At 34.4% G+C, this 26,819-nt stretch overlaps 1 protein-coding gene and 1 non-coding gene across 7 annotated transcripts in view; one reads left to right on the top strand and one right to left on the bottom strand.

The window, feature by feature from the left end:
* The window catches only part of LOC139969072 (probable vesicular acetylcholine transporter-B), a 190,982-nt gene that overhangs the window by 43,120 nt on the left and 121,043 nt on the right, over nucleotides 1–26,819 (top strand). For 4 of the 6 annotated variants that reach the window (XM_071973831.1, XM_071973828.1, XM_071973834.1 and 1 more), the window contains exons 2-4: nucleotides 6,061–6,165; nucleotides 23,506–23,602; nucleotides 25,229–25,465. The gene's annotated coding sequence lies outside the window, so the exon portion shown is untranslated. Of the gene's footprint in view, nucleotides 1–6,060; nucleotides 6,166–23,505; nucleotides 23,603–25,144; nucleotides 25,466–26,819 lie in introns of those variants that run through there. The other 2 variants (XM_071973829.1, XM_071973830.1) reach the window with 2 other exon arrangements.
* On the bottom strand, nucleotides 25,702–25,773 carry Trnay-aua (transfer RNA tyrosine (anticodon AUA)). The gene has a single exon. It is a non-coding gene; the product is annotated as a tRNA-Tyr (tRNA).

The following is a 26,819-nucleotide window of genomic DNA, read 5'->3' as shown; positions in this document are numbered from 1 at the left end:
TGGCAGATGTACTATATGCCTCTGTGACACATGACGTCATATGGTTCAAAACCAAATTAATTTCATATTTTTATGAGAAAAAATAGTTACAGCGTTATGAGGCCGACGCTTGCTATATATAACCAGGTAATTTAAATGAGGAATATATATATATATATATATACATATATATATATATATACATATATACATATATATACATATATATATATATATATATACATATATATATATATTCATATATATACATATATATATATATATATATATATATATATATATATATATATATATATATATATATATATATATATATAGGAATAACGGAAAAACTGTTAAACAACTATGCTGCATTTAGAGAAAGGCTGGATCTCGAGTGAGATACAATAATTGAATTAGGTAAGTGATTGGAAGTAAAACAGCCAAAACAACCAAACATTGGCTGTTTTACTTCCAATCACCTATATATACTTCCAATCACCTATATATATATATATATATATATATATATATATATATATATATATATATATATATATATATATATATATATATATTATTTATATATATATAGCCTATATATATATAGCCTATATATATATAGCCTATATATATATATATATATATATATATATATATATATATATATATATATATATTGATGAAGATATCACTTTATGTCGACTATGTTAACAAACCTCTTTTATACGCTTGGCTGGCATCAAAGGGAAATTTGACTTAATATGACAAGTGAGTGTTAACGCGCTGCTTCCCCCCAAGATGTGAGTGCAAGGTTATATATTTTTTTATAAGTTAAAGGAACATGTTTATATGACGGAATGCATTCATTCTTAAGCGTTCAAGGTAGGAAATATATTTAATGCAAAATACTTCACGCATAAACATAAATGTTTTAATGATGTCTTCTGTAGGAAAAAATGTTGAAATTTGCAGCGGAATGATATCTGACTGTATAATTCTGTGAGTTTGTTGAACGAGTGAAGTCCTTACAATTCCACAAACACGACGGTTTTTCACCCTCCCACACCCCCTATTGTTTGCAGCTCCCGCATGAGAATGTTGAGTTTACACAGTTCTGTTATTTTCCGCTATTTTGCTTATAGATTGAAATATTTCGTAACGGTTTCCTATGCCACCGGCTACGAATAATATCGATGAAAATAAACCACAAGTCCTGATTGATGACCTAACACAGTTTAATTTAATATATTTTACTTACGTCCGTCGGAAACATAAGCACAAATACTGAAGTTATTTACTCTTGTAAGATTGAATTTGAAACGTTAGATAGAGGGATAAAACTTACGCTGAAGATTGAAGCAATCAACTTAAGACTAAGAACTGTTTTTTTTTTTTGGCTTCTGTCGGTCATTAAGACTCAACTGAATCTCTTTAATTACACTAATTTCTGTTCCATTCACTCCATTTCCGTTACTCAATTTCTGAACCACTTCGTGGAAAACTTGATCACAGCGTTCTACATTTTCAAAATTCAAAAAACAGCATCATTTTTAATTTCAATTTCGTACTTTATACTCACCAGTCTGTATCATTTGACCAGATTATATCTATTCTGAGTATGACTGTGATAAGAGTAAAACCTGCAATGGGCGATTCCCCCACCACTCCCCCGCCCCGCCCACCCCAACCCAACGATCTCCTAACCCCCTCCCTCCCGTTGAAAATTAAAAATGTAAACAAAGAATCCCAAACTATGCTCTCTCTTTACAAACTGTAAAAAATGGTGTTAACCGGTTAAATTGATAATTACTTGTTACTGTTAACGGGTCAACAGTTTTATGCTGCAGGGGGGTCGTTAACAACTCCCCGGTTAATGTTTGGGAAGCTTAACCAGTTGCTTACCGGTTTTAACCCCCTCCCGCTCCCCTCTCCCTCCCCTTCCCCCTCTCCAACTCCCTGTGGATATTTTAGAGAAAGACTTGACGAATGTGAATGCAGATATAGTTTCACATCGAAGGGGAAACTATATTAAAGGTGATTTTGAAACTTGAATGGTTGAATGAACTATGTTGCCATGTGCTTATTCTCTCATAATTATCTTTCGGATAATTCATGAAATCCTCAACAACCCCTGCAGGTTGGTCACATCTCCGTTTATTTCGATTCGTACGTGTATCTGAGTGTGTTAACCTTTTGAAAATATCATTTTGATAAAAAAATATTTACTTTAAAAACATAATCATTCAAAGCAGAAAAAAAATGATAAATTAATGGAAAACATGAAATGAAACATACAAAAAATCGCGCACAATGTATGATTCAAATAAATATATAATAAAAAAGAAAGGTTTCCTGGTTTTGCATTTTGTCTTACCTGCGAGTTTATCTTTTTTTTATTGTTGCTGTTATCAGAACATGTCACATGTGTTAAAATTCAAATCAATTTTTAGCCTCTTCAGGACGCTCGAACTTAAGGACTGTAAATCGATTGAATGGATTCAATTTACATGATTGTCAGGTTGGAGGAATGTCACGTGACCTGCCTCTATGATGATGTCTCACCGCCTGCTTTTTGAAGATGGTTTTGTTTAAGATGGCTTCTTCCCTTTATTTACAAACACAACATCAAAATGTTTGTGCAAACTTCTTTGATAGAGATAATAGGTATAGGGGTAAGAGACTGAGAAAATATAGGTAATGGAGTGGTGTGTGTGTTGGTTTGGAGGAGGGGTGGGGTTGGGTGGGGGTAGGGGATATGGTAAATCTCTGAAGTAATTGATAAGTGGCCATTCAGCATCTGAAGCTTATCCTGCTAAGATCGAAACGTCAGGCCCACTTACTTTTACACAAGTAATTGATAAGCATATGGAATTAAAAGGTGTATATACAAAGTTTATACAAAAACAACTCTTACGCAATTTTTTCCCCATGTCCCCATGGTGTAAAGACTAGGGTATAGAGGTATTGTAAGGCGTGGTCATAACGGGATCAAGAAATACTTTAACGTACTGTTATATATATGGAAGTGAGAAAGTTTAAGAGATGTGGTTCGAGTGGGCTGAAAATGGGTGCAGTCAAGAAATGTTGAGCAATGGAGGACGTGGTATAGGTACATGAATTGTACCAAATTATTTTAGCGGGGGAGGGTGGGGAGGGGGGCGACGAGAGAATTTTAATTGCTTTCCTTATTATATTTGGTTATTAGATATATTGGTAAGAATTGAAACGGTAGGGTCACGTTTGCATGATGAAGCCTCTAGGGAAGGTGTGTGTGTTTGTGGGGGGGGGGTTGGGGAGGGAGGGGTGGTTGTGACTTACCTAACCCAGTGTGCTACCTCACCGAAGAATGCAAATCAAATACCGATATGATCTTGCTTTTGCCTACCTTAACGTGATTGAACTGAACTGCACATTCTCTAGTCTCTTGCTCCTCAAAATCAATTGAACGCAAAAGTCTTGTAGGCTTGAACAATCGATACCAGTTTAACGTCTTTGTTTCAATTGTGCCATTTGGCCCCCCATATTTTATTAGGTCGTTCTAAATTATGCTCTCTGGAATGCGTTACTCTCTTCTTTCTATTTTTAATTCACTGGAGTAAACTCTAAATTAGAAGGCGTCGGAAGGTTTGATATTTTCTACCAGATATAGGTTATTATGGTGCCCTTTCAATACATTGCGTAATACAGTTAAGGTTCAAAGCCTAGTTTTCTCTGAGTTCCCAGTAGACTATAGCAGTTGAATGGTACATAAGTATGTAGAGTCCATGCATGTACCATGATCAACGTTCATTCCGATACTCAAGTGTCCAGTTGTATGACTGCATGGTGAAGAATGGGTCATACGTGAATTGGGATTGAAGAGCTGCCAAAAAACTATTTAAGATTTTATGAGAAATTTTATTATAAGATGAAACCAAAACGGTTTTCGGACTCAATAAATGAAACAATTAAAGTTACAATGTCACAGTTTGATAATTGTGTTTCTTCATCTGGAGGAAAAATAACATGATTTAATATTTATTACAACAAAATGAGAAATATTATGAATGAAATATATATTGGTATATTGTCGTTAACGCGATGAAAACGCCATTAAAACATGTAAATTATCCCATGGCTTATATATTTATGTATTATATATTTATATATATATATATATATATATATATATATATATATATATATATATTATATATATATATATATATATTTATATGTAATATCGCCTGATGAGTCGCAAAATCGTTTGGGAGGTCGAATTTTTCTGGTGTTGATCAGCACATACATACATCCATACATACACGATACTGTACAAACATACATACACATACACATACATACACGCATACATACATACCTTTCTTTCATAACCTATAGTCTAGCGTGAATTTAATTAGACACCAAAGTATTGAAGCCAAAGGCGGTTAGGGATCGACTCCAATTTTAATTTCTTGTTGAAAGTCGACTCTACTTACAACCGTTGTAGCGTTTCATTTTGATACCTTTAGGCAAACCCACCACATAATGAGGTTATTTAGCGTACGGATCTAATCAGAATTTATTATAAACAAGCCACAACACAACAAATCAAGTTGTCATTCTCATAGTCAATACAATAAATCAAACTAGAAACCCATTGACGGAGACTTTTCAATCGCCTTAAGAAGAAGAAGCTGGAAAGAAGAAATGAAAAAGGGAAAGGAGAAAATGTAGAGAAGAAGGAAGAAGACTGAGAAAAGTAAAATAGGTAGAAATATAAAAGTGGAGAATTGGAAAGTGAAAAACTTACCACCAAGCAAGACGGACAGCATTACTGACTGACTTAACTTCTTCTTTTTTTTTAAATCTTTTATTAGTTTTTTTTTTTTATAAGATTTCCTAAAATTGATGTAATCACGTTTTACTAACTTGTTTTCTCGTTTTGTTAGTTATCAAATAGGGGCAAAGTAATTTGTTAGTTGCAAAATTAATTAGTTGCAAAAGAATTAGAGTTTTACTACACATTCATTTCCTTTTTAAGGCTTGGCTTGCATATTAAAAGAGAGTGGTGTAATTCTGTGTAAACTGTCAGATTTAAAGCACCAGGGGTGCACTCTGTACAATGATAATACTTAGGTAATACGCCCTCATTAACCGTTATACAAAGCCAGTTTATACGCATTCACACACCAGTATAAATCACTGTGGCCGAGTGGTACGGACTTCGGTCTGTGACACAAGATCTGGGGTTCGATTCCTATCTTCGCCTGATGAGTCCTACAAGGACGAAACCGGTCGTGAGGTGGAATTTTTCTGGTGTGTTATATCTTTATATATATATATATATATAAATTAAACATATATACTTAAACAAACACCGTTTGTTTTGTTCTGGAAGACAGCCTTGCTATACTTATAACACAATGAATTCTTGCAAATGTCACAAAGTAATAAGTACTATAAAAACTAGGCAATTCAAACAAAATTATCCGCAAATATTGTTGAAAGAGTGTGTCGTTACTTTAATTTCGAAAAGTTTCTAGTAGTGAATATTTATAAAATATCTAGTAATTTGTTCATGTCACTATAGAATCATATATTGTCCCTTTAAAGTGAAAGTGGTATTTGACAGAACTGATGAGCTTATTAATTTTACCAGTGGTAATCAATTACGCACAGTGAAAAAGAACATTGGAAATGATGACTTTATTTGTAAAATGTAACTGAAACAAATTACAGAGCCAATCATTCATGTTAACAAGACATTTAAACAAGTATGTATATAGTTGTAATGGAAACTAATTGCCTTCTTAGTAACTGTGGTAAGCCAAAAATAATGGGAGCAAGATGGTAGAACATCGAGCACGAAGAGTTAGGGTGTGTTTCCCTGTCTGTCGATTCATTGTGTGTATTGGTTTTACCACATATCAAAATATGGTATTAGTGCATTTTAAAAAACCCAGCTGTGATATATATATATATATATATATATATATATATATATATATATATATATATAAATATAAATGACATTTCAAATTGAGTGCATATATGGTCGTGACGTCACAGATTCACTCTGCGTCCGTATATATTACATAGGTGGACCAAGCTGCAGGACCCAGCGATGGAGGCATTAGAAACAATTTGGGCTGTCTGGACAAATGAATCTCTCCGAATAGTTTTAGAAGATCTTGAAGGAATTTGGTAAGTTTCAAATTTCAAGAATTTTGTGTCACCAATTTGTGTTGGAACATTTTCTAGTTGAACTCTTCTCTTTGTTTGGCAGTTCTATGGAGGGATCAGATCCCCTCTATGCAAGTACTTTAAAAAAAAAATCGAGCAAGCCAAAAATTTTGGGGAAAATACTAGTGACCTTAAGTTCATTTTCGACTGGACGCTGTCAACATCTATATAATGTAAATTGGTTTATTTTATGATGCGAACGCTGTCGTAAGTTCTGTGATATGCCGCAGCATGGAATTTTAATTAATGTAATAGTTTCATTAAACTTGATTAAATTACAGAAATTTTTTAAAATATTAATTGATTTCACGCTAATTTAATTTATTTCAGCACATTAGTATGTGTAAAAAATCACAATATAATAACCTTTTTTTTTTGTATCTTGAAGGCTTCTTGAATTTTATTCAGAATTTTGGTGAAAGTTTAGGAATTTATTTCGCAACAGCTGAGTAGGTGACGTCATCATGGCAATTGTGATGAAAATCTCCTCTTTTGAAATATATATAATGTAAACATGGTTTCCTTTTAAAGAACAAAACTGTACTTTTAAGGAAAAAAATGTGTCATGTAAAAACAAAAAGTTATCAGGCGGTGGCCAAGACGGGATATTTGAAACTTTTTGACTTTTTTTTTCAGCCCAAAACTTCGAAATTAATGTTTGATCCCAAAAGTTCGACCACTACCTTGACATTTGAACTCTATGATCTCTAAAGTTTGACTTTTTATATCAAAATTTCGAAAAATTATAGACGGAACAAAGACACATGTCAAAGGATGATGAGGTAACAAAATATTTTTCTTGATCGCTTGACATTCTCTTTGCTAATCTATGGATCCAGCTAAATGATCTAACAATGCTGTGGAGTGCATTTCTAGTTAGTAAAGTAGTTAGAAAGAGGCATACACTTGTGCCCCTCCCCCTCCCACCTCCCCTTCCCCATATTTTCTAAATGAGGGGAAGGTGCCATCTCTGGCGTCTAACAAATGTATCCCATTTCAAAAAGAAATTTACAACATTACTTTAGCCATATAAGTAGATCTTCAACGCCAGTTGTTATTAATGACGTCACAGACTACCGGGGACGGTTTCATTTCATGACCAGGACGTGCTAAGGTATAATATGGTTTACCAAACAAGTAAAAGTGATCTTCAAACAGTCAGTTATGAATCACTTATTCGACATCGGCTCTTTTTTTCTGCACCGGAATATCTCTTTAATAATCTCGGTTGGTTCCTGTTCAATGTTTTGACCAAAGGGAACCTCATGTTAAACCCAACTATATTTTTTGTTCTAAGGATATCTATAGCTTTGATAACCATTCTTGTCACTGCAAGTGTACAAATGCATATGTTCCATTTCCTGCCTGGATGCCTCGACTTTACTCCCACGTTTTCTTCCCGCCGGGCATTTCATCTGACCAATAAAACCTGAACATGAAACATGCCACCAACAAATGCGACAGGTCAAGAGATACCGTTAACACCCTCGCAGTCCGTAAAACACACGAAATTAACCTGTTGATAAACCCTCCTACCGCCCTCCCTCCCTTCTTGTTTAACATTCCTGGAAGTTACAGTTTACACAAGTTTCTATGTGTATCAATAAAAAGGAGAAAAAGAATTTAGACAGCAAGTGTGTCTAATTAATATCATGCGGTGTGAACGGTTTCAATTTTAAACCATTAACGTCAGTCTAAAAAGTACTCGGAGGGGAGCAAACCATGACTAAGACACAACTCAGGTATAGGTGTAACAACACAGGAAATCTGATAAAGACAAATAAATGACAATAAATGTAATATCAAATAACAAAAACAATCTATAATGAAAAAAAGACGAGAGGAAAACATGTGATCGGAGAATAATTTAAGTGAATTTTAATGGAGAATTCGAACTGGTGTTTCTCAATTTCTACAATTTCTTTTCACGATTTTAATTTAATTAATTAATTTATTCAGTTTTTTTTATTTTGTTTTGCTTTTGGGTTTGTTAGATGTTATATTATAAATGATAATGGATTTGTTTTTCATTTGAGAGAGATTAAGATAACATTTGACGTATATTGTATAGACTATACAGCGGTCATGTTTAGTTCGTCGCTCAGAACGTCAGTTTTTTTTTTGTTTCATTGTGAATGTGACATACAGATAATGCGATGTATCACCAAGGTAACGATATCATTATGTAACAGTAAGATGAAAGCGCGTAGATTTGCTTTCATTGGATGAGTATACGTTTGTGAGGTATACATTAGATGTGGCAGGACTTTGGATAAAATTTTAGAGCTTTAAAGAAGCTTTCCGACCAATGGAAAACGTTCGAGTTTGGGAGACGTGTAACACGTAGCTAGAATTTTTTTTAGGGGGAGGGAATACTTTCTTTGGGGGAGGGAAGGTGGAACCTATACTTGACGGGGCAGGGAGGGAGGGATGGGGGTGGGGGGGGGGGTGGTAGGCCACTACCTCGATTCGATATGCCATAAAAAATCTTGAAGAGTTTGACCCTGTAAGATATTTCCTGACCATGAACCTAGAACATTTTTACTTATATAATTGACCTTAGTCAGCACTCAGAAGTTTTATAGCAATGCAAAATGATCCTGTCATATAACAGATCTGTCTCCCCATTTTCCACGTCAACATACAAAAAAGGGCGTTGTGGTCAAGTGGTTAAGGCAGTGGACTTGTGATCTAAGGATTACAGGTTCGAGCCCTGGCCAGATCATTGCGTTGTGTCCTTGGGCAAGGCGCTTTATCTCCATTGCCTCTCTTCACCCAGGTGTATAAATGGGGACCTGCGAGGTAACTTGTAAATATAGTTGCGTGCGCCGGTCTGTGGCTGCACCCTATGGGAAGTCCCCCGGTGGACGCGTGGTTGTGGTGCACTGTGGTGCCCCAGGAGAGATTGATTGAATTGTGCACACTTTGGTGTGTTGGTGTGACAAGTTACCAATGACCAGGGGTTAATAATAATCAGCGCACTGAGACTTAAGTGTGTATTTGCGCTTTATAAGAACTGTGTATTATTATTATTATTATTATATCACTGCTTTTGACTTTTTCAGCTTTTCTTCGCTTCTTTTTCCCCTTAGCTGAGAAATCCACTTCATCCACTTTCTTACTAGAGCTTATTGGTACCCCTTACATAAACTAACAGCAAAATGCACACAACTTAACCCCTTCCCCCTCCAAAAAAATAGCTGACGAATCGTTACACTCCCCCCACCTTCTTACTTCAAAGCTGGCCATCTTCTCTAGGTGTCGAACAGGGTCAATCCCATCGTGCCGTAAAATGTTCCACTTTAGCCTATTAGATTACCTACATATTCACATCCTTAGGTCATGTTATACCACTGTCAATTTCCTCGCCGGAATTTCCTCGCTCGTCCCTCTTCTCTAATTCACTACTTTTGTAGTTTTCCATCTATTCAACTGTTATTTATAAAACATACAATTGGGAATTTTTTTTAATTCGTTCTTATCAAATATGCAGTGCTTTCTTATTTTAATTTCATTTCCAACAGATTAGTGATTGCTTTTGCCAGTTTAGGCAATTGCATAGCAACGCCGTAGCATGTACTCTTGTCTTATGGAACCAACTCCGATTTATTCCTGTAAACAATTCCCGGTTTGATCGACATCCTACCCCCCCTTCCCCACCCACCTATATTTCCCTCTTGCTTTAATTGAAAATAATCAGAATCAACCTTTTCCTTCACGGTAGTAGATTGTAAACGTTGAAATTTAAGATTCCCTTTGAAAGGAAACGCTTTATTTTACGCCGTAAATTTGCAACACCCACACAAGAATAATGCTGATTTCACAAAGATATTTAAATTTGGAGGTATTTTGGTCGAGATCAAATTCGGATTCAATTATAGGCCTTTCCTTGATAAGATCTAATTGTATCTCGATTCCCGTATACCGTATATACTGTTTTTTAATGTTTTCGCATTCTACATCTGTATCATGTTAAAACAAAAGGAATAAGGTCCTCTTCTCTCATGTCTTCCGTCCTTTATATATGTAAATTTAACCCGTGCAGAGTTAACTAGGTTACAGACTGTATTTTATAGCGACATATCACAAGCTAACCTACATATATGCACACACACACACACACACACACACACATAGAGTAAGGCAAATATGTCACCAAAACAGAAGTATAGTATTGTTCAATATACAGGTGGCAAACGCCCACAGTGAAATTACGGCCTTCCTTGCCGGTTTCGAACCTCTGGACATACAATCAGCGTCCATAACCTAGTTGTTAGGGTGTCCGCATATAAAGCAGGAGGCCCGGGTTCGAATCCCGGTGGAGGCTGGAAGTTTTTTCACTGTTCTGGATTTTCCAACTCACTACAATTTCAATTATATATATATATATATATATATATATATATATATATATATATATAGATATAGATATAGATATAGATATAGATATATATATATATATATATATATATATATATATATATATATATATATATATATATAAATATATGAGTGAAATTTGGTAACGATAATGATAATATATATATATATATATATGTATAGATATAGATAGATATATATATATATATATCTATATCTATAACTATATATATATCTATATCTATAGCAAAATATTAGAACCAAATTCAATCTAATATGAGCGTGTCCAAGATAATATAAGCACGGCCAAAGTAACATAAAAGTGTCGAATGTAACTGCTAACTTCAAAAGTCGAAATTTTACGTTGGTATATCGAAAACAAATATATATATATATATATATATATATATATATATATATATATATATATATATATATATATATATATATATATATATATATATATATATTTGTTTTCGACATACCAACGTAAAATTTCGACTTTTGAAGTTAGCAGTTACATTCGACACTTTTATGTTACTTTGGCCGTGCTTATATTATCTTGGACACGCTCATATTAGATTGAATTTGGTTCTAATATTTTGGACATGTTTATATTAATTTGGACATGCTTACATTATTTTGGACATATATATTTGATACATATAGCATATAGCAATATTTTGATACATATAGCATCCCGTAGAATCGGTTAAGTAAAATCTTCGGTTCATATACTTAACCCAGTATGGATTGGATGTATTGGTAACCATGCAATTTCAGTACAAATATAAAATAACAATACGGAAATGGACCATTTTTATACCATATCGCGCAACAATCGACAAATGTATAGGCCTATATTCAAGAACCGCTTTCACAAGTTACATATAGCAATAATAAAACTAAGAATAAACAAAAGTTAAGATCGTGAAGTGATGAAAAGTACGCTGTGGGATTCGTGAAATATTTTCTCCTGCGAAGTAATGTTAGCGCATGCGTAGAAAATAACCCAAAGCTATAATTCAATCATAGCTGATGGAGTTGAGTTTTTTTCTTCTTTTTTGGAATTCAAGAACCCTCTTCTGTGAAGATTATAACCTCCAAGTATGCTTTAGAGGTGATAATATTATACCTAAGCCAAAAAAAAAAGAGAAATACTTGTTCTCTGTTCTCCCTAAAGGTCGGCACTCGTTCCTGGTCCCTTTAGCTTCATGAATACATAATTTATCTCTTCTGTTTTTGTTTTTGTTTTAAACAAGAATGACCATGACGTCAGTTTCTTAGCAGGTAATACAATAATTTTTCCTAAAGGTTTTTTTTTTAATGTCTGTTAGTTCACAGGGATAAATATACCAACTATACAATACTATAGGTATGTTGACTAATAAACAATTCTGGCTGAGATAATTTTTTTTTTTTGTGTGGTGCTGTGTGGATTGAAATTCTAGATCGCTACGCATCGTTTTCCAATGCGCGGCTGAAGTGTACTTGAGTATTGGCATATGATAACGCTCTGGGCAGTCCTTCCTGTTGTTGGTTTCAAGTCTTGCGTTGGCCTTCTGAAGAGCAATTCATTTGTATACGCCAAGAACACTCAAAGACGTCAGCCATATAGCCAAGCTAAAGTTCTATCTTTGAAATATACTCGTTATTAGCTCTCTCTATACAGGCAAACTTATAGTTGACGCTGACAAAGAAACATATAGAGTGTATAGTATAGGGTTTGTTTTACCTTCTAATTTCGTCTATTCTTAGAAACAAATTCATTTCCTTTTTGATTTTAGTGTTTTACTTCATGCATTTTGGTTCCATGAGTCAACCGTACATGAAATGTCCTTATTTGTTGGTCTTCTATAAACATTCCGATATGGTTTCTCAAATTCTCAGGTTTTTTTTTCCGTTAGACACTTCAGTGCTGTATTGTTTTAATCACGTCATTAATATATCTAATTTGTATAAGATGAACGATAAAAACAAAGGAAGATTGTAAGCAGATTGATAAACGTTAATTAGGGAACATTCTCGACAGATATCGTCACAGATTGACATCAAATAAAAAGCATAATTAATCAGGTTGTATTTGTATGTATGTATGTATATTAGATCCTCCTGCAGGCAGGAACTCGCGAAGAAGCCATCATTGGCTTATCAAAGCCACAAGCTGACCGAAGTCAGTCTCTTAGATTCATATTTTAACGTCCATGATTATGAATTGTCAATTGTCAACAACTCTGTAACTGGACGACATACATTAATCTTGGAGTGACTCGAACTCGGAACCTTATGATTGAAAGGCACCGGCGTTAACCACTGAGCTAACACTCCCTGATTGACTAATTTAAAGGGGTGTGTCGCAAACCCATGAACCATTATCTTTAGCTTATCTGATAGAGACTTTTGTGAGGAACAACTTCCTCAGACAGATTAGAACAAAAGCGAAAACTTGATCCGTTTAGGAGATTTTCTGTAACTACAAACGTGTGTGAAAGCTGTCATTTTACAAACATGTGATGTCACATGTGTGATAATGAATTGAAACCTTCTTCTTTCTCTGTTATTTTGAGCTTATATTTTTAGCGTCAAATGTTAACAGTGTTAACACGGACAATATAGTGCCATCATGAAGTCCTGTTAAGAGCTACAATTCAATGTTTGACATTTTAGCATTTTTGAAAAACCACCTCCAATACAGAAAATGTATTTTGTAATAAATAAAAGATAAACCTAAAACTAAAATAAAGCACGTAATGGCTCGATGATATCACATTTAGACTTGTTCAAGTCATCGTTGTGTGTGTGAAGGAACATTCAATCGCCCAAATGGAATAAGACTTAGTTTTCTCTGTTTGGAGAAGTTGTCTATTTCTATTATAGATGGACCAATAATGGTGGTTGGGTTTAGTGCTTTCCTTCTATAAGTGTAATTTAAAACAAAACAAAAATTGCAGATGGCTAAACTTAACAATTTTCAAAACTTTCTGAGCAGACTGGTCTTGCGTGTGATTAAACTTCCGTCAGAAATGTGTCGGGGCGACGAACATTATCCAATAAAAATGTATTAATTAATTTAGTATTCCCAAGTATAATATTCATGTGGTGAGAAAAATATGGCGGAATATATTACTTTAATCAGTTGTAATATTATTGTGAAAATTCCTCGGATGCTTTCGAAGAAAGTTTTTGAAAAGCAGCAGCCGCCGACCACTTTAAATTAGCTTTTTTAAGTTTTCAGTGGCAATTTTTCCGAAACCTAAACGAGAATTTGTCAAAAAAAGATCGCAATTAGTCAGACACACGGTTACTTTGTCTTGACATTTTAATCAAATGAAGGTTCACGAGTAAATGAAATTAAAAACATGATTCAAACATGAACATTTAGCCGTCAGGAAACCAAATTTAAACACTTTGTTAAACCAGTTACGTAGATATTTTCAGAATATTGAGCTCTTAGTTTAATATATATGATATAAAACATGGCTGCAGTCGTAGCTAACGAGCTCCATTAATATGATATTTAGGTTTAAAACAGGGTATTAAAAAAAAAGGTTCAAAATCGACTCAACAAGCTGTTTTGAGCACGAAGCATGGTGATTAAGTATATTTACATACAATCGATACTGCAAAGGTATAATGAGATAGAAATTGGCAATTATAATATTAAATATGTATGATTTTAATGATTCAAAGAAAACTCGATAGAAACGACCTTTTTGTAACAGTGTGGTGATACACTTGCTCAAATTGAAAGCCTACCTCAAGCAAATAAGACAAATATAACCCAATTTAAGGATTTTCTTTATTTTATTTATCTTGGCAATTGCGAAGATTTTATTATGTGTAAGAATTCCATCATGTATACCACGCACTGTCATATTGAATTTTTAATTTTTCCATTAGTTTTTGGCTCTTTCTTTCATTTCAAAGAGATGGTATTTGCAAACGCAGTCAATATAATAGTGAATGTCGGTTTCATATCAGGATACTGGCATTTGTGGCCACTTAACGAGAGATCTCCTACGCCATGAATATTTAGAAAATAAACACGCATGCGCACATTAAAGCAAATACCACATGCATGGAGCGAAAAGCCTTCACAATTTTATATTGATCAACCTACATATATAATGACTTCCCACGTTTATATATAATATGCCATCTTGTACACTTTTGTTGTCCCTTTGTAAGTTGTTTAGGGTAGGGTGGAGGGGGGGGGGGTGAAAATGCCGCGAGAACATGAGACGAAGACAGGAGGGGAACTCAGTTGTTTATCAATCATTCTCATGAACATAAGGTAAAGACAATGGTTTTAGTTAGCTTATATTATGATTATTTAACTTGATTGGTCAACATGTAACATCACTTGACATAAAGTCAACATTCATTACGTTCGGAGAAGGACATTAGGTCACTGCAGCGAGTTGGGAACATTTCCTAATTCTAATATCTGCACTCTCTCATGTCCTCCCATATCATGCTTCAAAACACTCGTATTGACAGTATCTATAACCTTTATCTGAGAGAAACATGATGTTAAAACTGTTTATACCGTCATGTGATTTTGAAGCGGTAAAGTACAATATCTTTATCTATTTATATATATATATATATATATATATATATATATATATATATATATATATATATATATATATATATATAAATATATATATATATATATATATATTTATATATATATATATATATATATATATATAAATATATATATATATATATTTATATATATATATATATATATAGATACACACACATATATATATACATATATATGTATATAAATATATACATGTATGTATATGTGTATATATATATATATATATGTATATATATGCATATACATATACCCACTAGATGAGGGTACACAAAATACACAATCAATGTAGCCGCTATACGGTTGAGAACATCGCGTGATAAGGATTTGCCAGTACCTGTATTCATCATAACCTAATTACAACTATATATAACCTTCCATAAATATAAATACATATATTACCGTCATACACCGTGATCGAAACTCATTTTACACTTGCTACAAGTCGTTTATAATTCTGCTAATACTATAGGCATATGTGTTCGCCATAGTTTCATTGTAAATTACATAGATTTCAAAAACATATAGATATACAAACATTACTGTAGGCAGTGATTGAAACCCATGTTATACTTGCTACAAGTCGTTTGTAATTCTTCAACGTATACTGCAACGTATAAGTGTGATAACTTATTATATGTATTCGCCATAGTGACATATCGCCATATAAGCTTCAATACGAGTAAATATACACATTGCTATACGTAGTGATAGTATAACCCGTCTTCTGCTTGTCATAAATCGTTTATTCTATATATAAAGTATTCAAGAAAGAAATATATAATCTGTATTCGCCATAGTGACGTAGCATAGTGACATAGCCAACTATACAAGCTTCACTATGCATATTACCATATAGTGAAATTTTTATCCATATTATATAAACTTACTACAAGTCGTTTCATAACTTTCTACTTGAATCCAATAAAGTACGTCACGGTTTTGAGAATATGAAAAGGGGAATAAACTTTTGTGGCCATATGTATATGAAGACACTATCTACTAACCTTTCGTCTCTTTGTTTAGCAAACCTCATTGAAAATGCCAGATATCTTATCCCCTATCTCTTTCGTTTCAAGAGGTATCAAGCATGTCCTATAACATCACTGTCGATCCTCCGACAGCCTATATACAACCCCCGACTTCATCTTTTTTCTCAATTCCTGCGAGCACCTTCAGTAATTCTGTCTCTTTTTGGCAGTGAGGAACTCATCATCACTTCTAGCGCTTTCTCTTCACTGTGTGAAACCATAAGAGATCTCTTTCCCAGCTAGTCACGGCCACTTCAGAAAATAATTAATTTAGAAATCAAGTGACAATTTCACACTGAAAGCCAATTGTCAAGTCGAGAAAATCTCGCAACTATAGAAGAAGTTGGCACACGAAATTGAAAGCCACCTTTTCTATATATTCTTCCATTTCCCTTCAGTTTGTATGCTACTTCTCACTGAAGCATAAAATGGGTTAAGAGAGAGATGTATTCGGGTCGTAAAATTGTGATGGCAAAAAACGCCGAAATTTCATAGAATTCCGCTCTAAGAAGTTTGACCCTCAAATGTTTTTACCATTCAAGGCAATTGACGTGTCTGTATGTATTTCATGCGCTTGTTTTGTACACTGTGTATTCGTAACCGTATATCAACATTTACAGTACAATGAAACAGAGTGTTTTTCTGTGTTGGGTTTATGTATTTTTGTACCGGGTGACTCCCGGGGTAGGGAAGGGGTGGGTGTGTATTCAGTAGGTTTATTCAGCATATGAATGGTTTTAAAACTTAATACTGTCGAAAGAAAAGAATATATTTCCTTCTTACCAAACAGATTCAAATAAATAATAAAAGCGCATCAATTAAAAAGTTTTAGTCTCAGTTTCATATGGGACCTTCATAAAATGATCAATAAGACTTTATGCATATAAACGTGAAATAATGTACCAGTTTTTTATGTTTCGTGGATAAGCAGGCAATTTCTACGAAACGCTTACCGAAATTACAGTAGTGTTTCTATTGCAGTCACAATCATATAACTAACATTGGCAGTGTTTTTTCGTTACCCGAGGGTAACTATATATAGGTCATTGTGAATACATTGTACATGTTGTTAAGAAATTATTTCGAAGAGCAGGACCACTGCAGATGAGGAAAGGCAGAAACTTAAGTTTTGTAATTATTATTAGCCCATGTAAAACTTCCTCGATCAAATAAGTCCCTTAAAACATTCTCCCAGCCGTTATGATAGAGGTTCGTTCTGTACGTAAATACATTATTTCCTCAAAAGAAAGTGGGGGGGGGGGGAGTGGGGGTGGGACAAAAGAAGAAGGAACAATGAAAATAAAATTGTCTTTTTCTTTTACTGTTTTGCTCGGGACTATGGGCAACCAGAACAGAAAGTTATTCATTTGAAGCATCGGACATCGTATTCTAAATGGACGGAACACATTGTCAAAGAAAGTCTGTTTGGTTATGACGGTGTGATAACTGTGGGTATGCCCTGTATGACACGTGATATATAGACTGAAGATAAAAGAAATCAAGTTTAAGAAGAATGAACGCCTTCTAAAATAGCTCCCTCCGCTCCCATCCCTCCCAAAAAATAAATCAATCAATCAATGATTTCACTAAAAAAGTGATTGGAACGTAACATAAAATAGTTGCACATAACGCCCCTCGCAAATACAGACTAAGACATATTCCTTAGTCCCCTACCAAAAATTTACATATTAAAAAATAGAGTATTAGGTTTAACGATTATTATGAGAAATCCATATGTTCCAGGTCAGAAAAGCTCTCTTTACATATATAGGTCATCACAATATTTATAGAAAACATTAAAATATTCTGAAAAAGGAAACGTCATTAAATAACCTCATATTTCAAATATATATACTGTTGAATTGAAAATGATCTTCTCTTATCATGGATAGCAATACGATTTGATACTGGGCATGCTCATGACAACGTCACGCAAGTTGCACGCGTATTGGCTCACGGTAATGAAAAAAAGAAAGAAGTCATTGATCAATGCGGCCATTAATGTTATTCAACAACAACTTACCTCACGTGACTTTCGCTTATGACGTCATGAATCAATAAGATGGCAGACGGATATGACGTAGGGATTGATTTTCATGGACAAAACAACTCCAAGCACCATGTGCTAATTTCGTTAATTAATCTTCAAATAAAAAAAGAAATGAAGGGGTATCAATTCCTGGAGCATATGCAACTCATATCATGCATGTAGGAGGAATTGACTTTTTGTTAAAATTAAAACTTGACGCCTCTTATATTTTATTCTTAACAGGCATAAATTTTCAGAATAACAAAAGAAGAAATGGTGCAATTATTATGTTTATATTAACGAAAGGTTGCTTGACTTCAAGAAGTTTTTCCTTTGATTTCGCGTAACCGGCAAACCGCAATTGTAAGTTATACTTGTAAGTTTATGATGTAATATTATGTAGAGAGCCCCTCAAATAGGTGGTTCAAGATTACCTTTTTATGTTGCCCTATAGTTTATTTTGTGTACTTATTGTGAGTCATGGTATATTGTATACTTTTTACCACTTGTTTTATGAAGAAAAAAATAAAAAAGGAATACAAAAATCAAACACACAGATACAAAAATGGATTTCAATTCACCCGGTTTAAAATAACTATGCATTTATGTTCTACATAAGACTGCTATTTAGGCTACATCGAAATCAACCAAGTAGGGCATTTATAAAACGGACGTAAATACGGAAATGATTATGAATAACTTTACAACCGTACTCGACAAATATTATCATATTATATATATATATATATAATTATATATATATATATATATATTTATATATATCATATCATATATAACATATATAATACATATCAATCAATTTCTGCTTAAAATTCGTACACATTTAGTAGAAAAGTGTAACTCTAAATTGAAATTTTGCGGCGTTCTACTTCCTTTGAGCCTACTTCCGCTTTTAGCAATAATCGATAAACCAATATTCATATTTAACTCTCCTTGATTGAATTAATTATGCTAGTTTGAAATTAGAAAAGAAAAATGAAAATACAAAAGAAGGAAATGAAGGTTAAGAGTCAAGAAATTTCAGTGTAGAGACCGTTTATAACTTTTAGTATTTTCCGTAAAGGTAAATAATATATGACTCAACATTCTATCTAGTTTCTTAATCTGTGTGTCTTAGAGTATACGTAAAGGTATAGGTGATGGCAGCCAGTACCGACACTTAAGAGCCCAACATCAGTTGTAGGCCATGTCAATAACTTGACTAAATACCAACCTGAAGCTATCCCAGGATTCATCCCAGGATTCATCCCAGGATTCATCCCAGGATTCATCCCAGGATTCATCACAGGATTCATCCCAGGTTTCATCACAGGATTCATCCCATGCAGGATTCATCCAAGGATTCAGATTCATCACAGGATTCATCCCAGGATTCATCCCAGGAATCCTGTGATGAATCCTGGGATAGCTTCAGGTTGGTGACTAAATGAGACTTGAGTTGGTAGCATATAACATCTAGTCCTTTCCTTTACTCTATACCGATACCTTTAACTGATCAATTGTCTGGGCATAAGGGATTCTTTAAATCCTTCGCTAATTTATTTATATAATTGAGTGAAAAATAAAGAACACGAGGGGTGTTAGATTAACCAAATTCAATATATTCATATATGCTTAGTTCAAAGACAAGATCGGTAAACTATAGCAAACGAAGTTCCACATGACGCTGTGATGATGTTATAAACGTTGGCAAAAAGTGGAATCATTGAAAGACTTTTTTTACTTATCGAAACTTACGAAATAGTAATTGTAATATTGTGAAGTCTTCCTCTCCCCCACCCCCAATAAAAATGGCGGCCTAATTTGCATATATGTATGTAAACTTACCAAAAATATAACTAAAACGAGGAAATTTGTAATATTTGTTGAAATATTCCCACATGACCCCTCCATATTTTTCCTGGCCCCCTAAATGGCCCTATGTTACACCACCTGTTCCCTTACTTATCAGGTCTGTTTAATTACATTATTTTGTAAATATCAGACTCCTTTAATAACATTTGCCCATTTTTTTGTTACTCAGCACCTCTTCCTTAAATTTGGTGTTAACAACAATCCAGTGTTACATTTTTATTATAAATAAATATATGTAAATCATTTTACACTTTTTCTATTTATTAATTTCACACGATTCATGAATTTATATTGACATCAATGTAATAAATATAATCTACTTTCATATTGACTCCTCTTTCCTAGACTTATTATCAATCATTGTAAAATATAGATAAATAATTTGATTGAAGAAAATTCCTCCTAATGTCCAAACAAGGAGAGTATATAATTACTTCTACCATATAATTACACGCGTGTATCACTTGTATAGACTATATAGGTGATGTCAGTATCCTTTTCATCTTAAGTTTGATCTAAATCTCATTTAAAATAATCACTTTGCTCGTCGTTCTGTTAATTATATTCACCTGTTGGAATATACATAATCACATAAGTCACGTGACGTAAACGAAGCGGTTAAGAAAAACTAAGTTTTAGCTAACGTCAAAATATGGTTAAGCAATTCACACATCGAGACTTTCCTTAATTTTTTTTTTGTATGTAACGTTTTTTTTTTTAGGTGTTTTCCCGAAAACATTATGAAAAGAAATACAACGAATGGAACGAAAAGCTTGCATTCACCTCCATCAACTGATTTAAGAATTAAAATATGTTAATTTATCGGCGTCTTTTTATTGTGGATATTTTTTGCCACTCTTTTCTATTAAGTTCTATACGGTTAGAAGCTGAACCGTACCAATTATGCCCAGGTGAAGCCAGAATCGAATTTCTGTCCCTTTTAGCGTTCCAAACTGTCGAAGAATAACTTGGGTAATTGCTAGGAAAATATGTGTGTCAAGTCACAGTACGGATGGACTAAGTCGACATATATGGACAAAACTGCGTTCCCCTTATGCATATTTTGCGCACTTGATTCTTATGCTAATTTGGACTTGTTTGCGTAGTTACTGTGAAACAATTACACAAAACGCGTTGATTGTGCAACTTTTGTTTAATCAAATAACGTTTGTTATGGAGTCAAATATATTAACGCTAGGCTATATATAGTTGTAAGTGAACCTCGAGCGGTATTTCATATAGACCTATCGTAGTACATTAACAATTGATCAGAATTCGAAAAGGGTAGCTGCATCCACATTATACACTGTTATTTTGAAAATTGCATATAAATATTCATGACTTTAATTAAAGTAAGTATATGATGATTCTAACTTGATTATTTAATACTCTTATTTAAATAGTTGTGTCATATATGAGCCCGATTGCATATTACGAATAATATACTCAATCTGTAGATTTTCGTAAAATTATGGCATTACATGGCGTTACATTTATTTTTTGAATGTCAGGATACTGCGAGTTTAAAACAATGTTTACCGAATTGATATGCTGTGAAGTTTCTTTTGTATGATTGACACAAGGGAAAATCATCTTTAATATTTATGAAATTGATGGATGTTACAAAACCATATTCACGGGTAACGAGTAGCCGTACGACAGGTTTAAGAATGAATGATTTTGAATGTTCCATAGAAACGACCATGTATACTTTCCTTCCGTGTTGTACCCCCCTCCACCTTACCCCTACACTTGCAGACAGAATGTTATAAACGTAAGCGTATAATATATACGCGGCAACACATAAACAGTCGAAAACATTCTTCAACATTTTTAACAAAAGTTACATCATATAGCAACATTTTGTATACTAGCACCCTCCATTTTACCAAACATTTCTCAGAGAGGGATGGGATGCCCCTGTTACAAGACTCCTACCTTGAACGACTTATCATCTTACCCCCCTCACCCCCCTCCCCAGCCAAAACAATCAAGGCGGTTTCGCCCCTGTAGAAGGGGACACTTTCCCAAGCAGTCCTGCAAACGTTTCACCTCAACTTGAAAATAAAAATCTTTAAGTTTTTTGCTGTCAGTTGATAGTTTTTTTTCAAAAGTTTAGATTATTTGCAACTATTCTTCGATAATACAAGTTAAGAATGTTTGTGGTCAGATCTCTCGACATGCAATTCCCAAGCTCAACAATCCAAAGGTTTAGTCGAATTTGTTCCAACTGCCGAGGTTTGAGTTAATAAACTTTGATGAAAGAATCGTGAATGCACGAAAGCAATAATATAACCACTTTTGTCTCAGTTTTTTTTTTATGTTCAGAGTAACAATTTATGATGATTCAAAACATGCAAGTTCATGGAAAAATCACCTCCTTGGTTTAGATTAATGGTTTTAATTTCAATTTCTTTTTCTCAGTCACAAAGACAAAAACTATGAAGAACCTTAATAAATTTGAAACGTTAGATTTATACAACCAATTCAATTAAATTTCGTCTCGAAAAAACTTCCAAATACTCTTGCCAAATCACATTTTGTCTTTTCATTAATTATTTGATATTTTCCATTTACATCCGGTATTATATGCATATGTATAAATTTAACTCGTATAAACAAACAGTCGAGACTGTGACAAACAAGAAAATGTTCAGTCTGTATTTTGCTCACGTAATCCGATGTTGAAGACGTCACAATTTATTTTTGTATAGGTTAGCTACATGTCAAAAGGCTTGTTTCGTTAGAAGGGAAACTTTACAAAGAATGAAATGTAAAACAATCAGTTCCGGTGGTCTTTTTTATCAGTGGCGTGCGCAAATGAGATTTTTTTTTTTTTTTTTTTTTGGGGGGGGGGGGTCGAGGAGGGGAGCGTTACATGCCTTCCATCTCGAATCGTCAATCTGAGGGAAATGGTTCAATGGGGGGGGGGGGGGGAGGGAGGACTTTGTACATTCAGCTGATTAAGAATCAGATCCCTGCTACTGCCTCCCCCTGCCTTTTCAAAAGAAGGAAATAAGGAAAACTATACAGTTAAGCTCAGTTTTGAAAAATCTCATTAGCTGCGTGCAGTTGTACATCACTGTATGTTACACTTTGTTAAAGGTCGTTAACCCAAGCGTGGCACACCCTCTCCCGTGATGCGATCTGTCATTGGATCTTTGAGACTCACCTATACTGTACGTTACACTGTTCAATTAACGCCATCTTTAGGAAGGAATGGGGCGGGGGCGGTGGAAGTATACAAGATGACAATATTTATTGAATATCTGTAATGCAATGTTAGACATGTACACAAAATTGAGAATTTAACTCAGTTTATGCCAAATTCATGTATTTCCATCTATAAAACTCATCGGTATTGTTTCCAACAGATGCCAAATGTTAAAGACAAAATGGTCACACATGTTCGAATTTCAAGGAGCATTTACAGCCAACTGCAGTCTTTTCCTTCACTGAGAGATTTAACTGGTAACTTTATCCAACTTCTTTATCCAACTACTTCTGAAAATAATTTGGAAGGTTAGAACATCCAGAGGGAGGTGGTAAAATTCTGATTTAACTTCAATTTCAACTACTTGCTTGGTAGAATTGGCAACCTATGGAGATAACCTGGAAACAGTATTTGGCAGATAGGCCTGGGGTAAACAACCCCTTAGGTTCCTTAACAGTACTTATATACTTATACACCAAATAGATAAGAGTGCATAGGTAGGAGGAGACAGGTATAACAGTAGTGAGGTAAGTTACTATATTTACAAAAATTTAGCATGCAATACTCTGGACATAAGAAAAGGAAAAGTGTTTTTATTATTGCACAATCAAAATGACATCTGTAGAGGATATGGCATTGAAAAACTATAATACTCATAATATCCCTATAATTTAGAGTGACTTTGGAACCATTTGCCATATTACACACACTACTGTAAGTCCCATTTATCATATTACAAATTGCCCACATTGAAGTTCATATTTTATTCATGCAAGGGTTCATAAATTCAAAAAATAATGATAATAATTAAAAACAATACAATAGGAAATGCTCATGAGTTTCCTTCTTGCAGGACAATTCTAAAAATAGAAGCTGATATGTTTTTGATATACCTGATGTACCTTGGTATATTAATGTCAATATCACTACACCCGGTTGATTTAACTACACTTCAAACCAGTTAATACACTCCCACACAACTACTATAGGGCTCTTATTGTTTCAACCAGTTTAGTATAGCCCAGCAACCATGGTTTGTCTACCATACAGGTATATCGATATTGTTACGATCTTTTGTGTGGAGGTTCCTTATAAGTCCATCGCTCAAAAAGTCTCACATATGTTGTGAAAGGCCTGTCAGCTATTACGTAATCCGAGTCATTCTGCCTGTCTAATTACCATTGTAACTCTTTATGCTAAATGTAAATAAGGTAGGTTTCATTTTGTCCTGACGAATATTTGACATGTTTCGGATACTGGGAAGGAAAAGATATTTATGCGAAGAGACATTGAAAGAAGTATACAGGGCGTGAAGGCGGCGTACATTATAATAACGTGTAAACAGTACACAAGGAGATTACTCAGGATATTACGCGTAGTATCTATCCCATTTCCAAGAGAATCGTGATACTCACGTGACGTAAAATCGTCATCGTGAATACGGTAACAGTCTCGATGTAAGGGGACTGGGGTTGAGAAGGCTGAGAAGGGGGAGGTGCTGGGTGGATGTGGATCAAGTTATTCAAGACTAGGCTCTATTTTTGGTCACATTCCGTACAAAGTACACTGTGAAATAAAGGAAAGCTCGCCTATACAGCTTCGAAGATGTTGTCATATGGGCTACGATGAGGGCATTCATGAATACTCAATCCCCGTCGGCGTGTCAATGTTGGACGGGGGGGGGGGGGGGGCGGTGGCGCTGGCATTGACCGAGTGGCACCCCCTTCAACCGACGCCCAAGCCTACCACGTTAAGTTAAAGTCGTATCTGTGGGCTTATTCTTATCCCCCGCGTAATATCTCAGCATTGTAACGCACGGATAACAAAACGAGTTCGCTCGCATACCTTATCTTTATGAATACAACTAAACTATTTCTTTTCAGATGAACCTTGCAACGTTCTGCAGTGAACCTCACTAACAATATCCACTAGTAGTACTCCTACGTACGTCTCTTCACTGTGCCCTCCATGTTTCAATGTAGCTCACGGCAAAGGAATGCTAGAATCAGACAAGTGCTCTCTCAAGTGTCGAACTTCCCAATCTAATAACCTGAAAATATGCCTCGTGCTAGAAGAAAAACAAGTATTGTAAGCATCAACGAGAGGTACCGTACACAACGGTAAGTAACTCCAAAGATAATTTGTGTACTACTTAAATGTATGTATTTATATATTGAATATATATATATATATAATTGAAATTGTAGTGAGTTGAAAAATCGAGAAGAGTGAAAAAACTGCCAGCCTCCACCCGGATTCGAACCCGGGCCTCCCGCTTTATATGCGGATATATATATATATATATATAATTAAAATCGTAGTGAGTTGGAATACCCAGAACAGTGAAACAACTTCCAGTCTCCACCGGGATTCGAACCCGGGCCTCCCGCTTTATATGCGGACACCCTAACCGCTAGGCTATGGAAGCTGATTGTATGTCCAGAGGTTCGAAACCGGTAAGGAAGGTCGTAATTCCACTGTAGTCGTTTGTCACCTGTATCAAACAATACCTTATATATATTTATGGTATGTCTTTGGTATGCTATATGATATGCTTTCTCTTCATACTTGTCTTGTACTAATAATTACTTATAATCATTTGTAACAGAAGGGGTGGGGTGTAACACACATACGCATCGCAAACTTCAGTGTGGCTATTTTGGTATTTTATTACTTCAAAATGAAAATAAATCGACTTTTAACGAAATTTAAACTTACTGAAGGAACGCTAATGTTTGTTTAGCTGGGGATTATTTGTTTCTATTCGACCCTACTGCAAACATTGTATAAGTGTGTCTATCATCATGTATACTACATTCCAAGCAATGGATCCCAGTTTGGTGGTCTGTGATGTTATAACGGCAAATCGTCTTCAGAATCGTTCCTGTCTTATTTGAGGTTAATTGTTGATATCTCCTTAAATCGTGATACAATGTGATGTGATTATTTGCTCAGCTGTCGCTTTGCTCTACATTTAGAAACTCTAGCAAAATACATTCAACCAATATGTAAAACGAATTCGGCTGAATTGCCATGACGACACCATTACTCTGCAGTTGCCACATAAATTCACGGAAACAATCTTGGCTTTGAGATAGAAGATAATATGTTGATGTGGTCTGAACAATAACTGCAGCAAAAGAAGCAGAAACAAAGAAATGACCAGCATTGTTTTTAGCGATCAACATCCACCTAAGAAATATACCTTTAAGCCAGACTTATACTACATGATAGGTAACTTACTGTTTCCATCAGGCATGTTAGATCAATCGTATGTTGTACTTGAATGCTGTACAGCTGCACATGGATATGTGCATAGTGATGGAATGCGGACTACTGTAGTCCGTGTTTCTACGGTAATTGTTTATCAATTAGGTCTGTATAATAAAATGAGTACAAAAATGCATGTAACGTAAATTTGGCTGATATATATATATATATATATATATATATATATATATATAGACGTCATGA

The sequence above is a fragment of the Apostichopus japonicus genome, chromosome 6 (assembly GCF_037975245.1).
Source record: "Apostichopus japonicus isolate 1M-3 chromosome 6, ASM3797524v1, whole genome shotgun sequence".
Classification (NCBI taxonomy): Eukaryota; Metazoa; Echinodermata; class Holothuroidea; order Aspidochirotida; family Stichopodidae; genus Apostichopus; species Apostichopus japonicus.
Note: the sequence above shows the minus strand (reverse complement) of the source record. Positions and strands in the feature narration are given on the sequence as shown.